At 39.0% G+C, this 2,818-nt stretch overlaps 1 pseudogene; it reads left to right on the forward strand.

Moving 5' to 3' along the window:
• Positions 1–605: 605 nt before the first annotated feature.
• LOC148164830 (small ribosomal subunit protein eS24 pseudogene) lies at positions 606–963 on the forward strand (annotated as a pseudogene).
• Positions 964–2,818: the final 1,855 nt, after the last annotated feature.

Genomic DNA, 2,818 nt, shown 5'->3' on the forward strand with positions numbered 1-2,818 from the left:
GATTGCATTCCGTCATCTTGTCTCTTTCACCTTTATTGTCTTTTATGACTGACATTTTTTGCCAAAGACGGCCCCCCTCCCACATACTTTCTTTTAATGTGATGATCCTCGCTTAGTGTTTTTCTCATGTTTGCTCCTGATTGGATTGGGGATTATGCATTTTTGGCCAATAAACTGCATGCACGACGGTGTGTGTTGCTCCAGCTGTCACATCTGGAGGCACACAGTGTCTGTCTGTCCCTCATAGCTGATGTTCATTTTGATCACCTGGTCAGAGTGTTGCCTGATTTCCCCATGAAATAATTACTGGGGTTCCCCCCCATAACTAATAAATCGTCTGTAAGAAGACACTTTAAGACCATGCGTATATACTGCTCTTCGTCAGAATTTTCCCTAAACGTAGGATCTGTCAATGGTTCTTGCCTGATTCGGTCTTTACTATAATGGCTGCAAAGTGCTGATTTCCCAGCTCCAGCACTACTGTAAGAAAAGAGCCTTTCCCTTTTCTTCCCTGGCTGCTTAAAACGTGGCTGCCATCATGAACGACACACTTAACTATCCAGACTAGGAAGTTTTTGACCCACTGACTATTTCAGCCCAAACAAATGGCAATTGATATTCTTCGCCTAGGAAAGGCAACAGTACCTAAGACAGAAATTGGGGGAAAATCTCGCCAAAATATATAACACCACACCAGATAGCCTCTTTATATTTGGATTCAGAACACATTTTGGTGGTGGTAAGACACCTGGTTTTGACATGACTTGTGAGTCCGTGGATTATGCAAAGAAAAATGAACCCAAACATAGACTTGCAAGATACAGCCTGTATGAGAAGAAAAAGACCCCAAGAAAATGGGAAGGAACGGAGTCCAAGAACAGAATGGAGAAAGTCAGAGAGACTGCAAAGCCAGGGTTGGTGCTGGCAAACAGTGAGCTGGGAATTGGACAACAGAAGGAGTAAAGATTCCGCGGTGACTTTATCTGTGGTGATGGTGCAGATTTTTCAAGAGAGGATTAATAAACTAAGAACTTAAAAAAAAAAAAAGGAAGAGCCCTTCTTTCTATCATCTATCTATCAGTGGTATGGATTCATGAATTCCTATTTTTTCAATGACTTATAATGGAATTATTATACTTAATTATTTTAGGGCTCAAATTATTCCAGAGTTGGCCAGTGAGGACATCTTCAGGATGGTTTCTGTTTCCTTATGACATGCCCTTATCATTTTTTTAGCATTCTTTTAATTTCTGAAATAAGATGTTCCAGATTCATCTTTTACCTACCTTCTACCCCAACCCTAGAATGAGCCATTTCTCCAAGGATCTCTGGCTTTTTTCAAGTGGGAAATGGTATTAGCCACCAAGATCTTTCTCACAAAAAAGATCTGGGTTGCTCAGTGTTCATTGCAATTTCAGTGTCTTTGCTTCCTAGACCTTTCAGCGAAGTTTATGTATATGTAAACTTATATATACAGATACATATACATGTTGTATATGCACATAAGCGTGAATATATACATACCCATACATATTAGAACTTATGAGTTTATGTTGATACCTTCGATTTCAATCCATCCCCAAGGGTTCTTTCTTGTCTCCCCGTTTCATATTTCTGGAAGTGTAATTTCTGGAAGTGTAATTCTGGGTCCCCTTTTCCATAATGAAAAACCCTGTGTCCACACCACATCAAAGCATTTACTCATTTGCTCAGTCTTTTTTTTTTTAAGAGTTTATTTATTTATTTGTCAGAGAGACCAAGCACGCACAAGCCAGAGGAATGGCAGCAGAGGGAGAATCAGGCTCCCCGCTGAGCGAGGAACTCAATCCCAGGACCCTGGGATCATGACCTGAACCGAAGGCAGACACTTGACCGACTGAGCCACCCAGGCGTCCCTCATTTGCTCAGTCTTGAACTAATCTAAAATAATTTCATAATTGCTTTACCCATGCTACAATAATAAATGAAATTACCTTAGAAATTTAAGATTTGTTTGCACTTCTTCCCCAATTATATCCTGCCATATCCCAGAGACTGCATAGTCAAAACTAATTTAGTTTACTTAGATTAAATAATCTTAGCCCATTTATTAGATTAGTTCTTCTTTCCTTCCCACCCCAACCCGCTTCAGTATGCTTACTGTATTCCTTCAGAATGTAAGTAAAGTTCATTTGGTTCCAGGTGGGGTATTTTTTTCGTCAATAAAATTTAATTTTTTGAATATGTAAAACGTTAATATGTTTTCAAAAGTCAAAACTATGCCAAAAGTTTCACTCAGAGAAATGCCATTCCTTCTGTGCCCCTACCACCCCATTTCCCCTACCCCATCCTTTGTAGGAAACAACTTTTTGTTTTTTGTTTTTTTCCTTCCTGTGTTTCTTCTTTTACTGATGAGCAGATATATGCATGTTTTCTTATTTTCCCTTCTTTCTCACAAAAAAGGTAGCATACTATATATGCTCTTTTGCACTTTGCTGTTTTTACTTAATATCCCCTGGAAATGACTCCATATCAGTGAATAGAGATCTCCTTATTTGTTTGTATAGCTGCATAGAGTCCCACTGTGTGTATATAACCATAGTATATTAACCAATTTCCCGTAGTTGAACATTTAGATAGTTCTCAGTTTTTGCAATTACAAATAATCCTGCAGTGAATAACCTTGTCATATATGTTTTCAGATTGTTGGAGGTGTATATTATGGATAAATTCATAGAAGTGTGATTGTGGGGTCAAAGGGCAAGTGTATATTGTTAAATTCCCCTCCACCAGACCTGGGCCATTTGCATTCCCACCCCAACTCCCCATAGTGTGACTA

This window comes from Eumetopias jubatus, unplaced genomic scaffold (assembly GCF_037043125.1).
Source record: "Eumetopias jubatus isolate StellerSeaLion01/CBP00866 unplaced genomic scaffold, mEumJub1_p1.0 scaffold_2, whole genome shotgun sequence".
Lineage (NCBI taxonomy): Eukaryota > Metazoa > Chordata > Mammalia > Carnivora > Otariidae > Eumetopias > Eumetopias jubatus.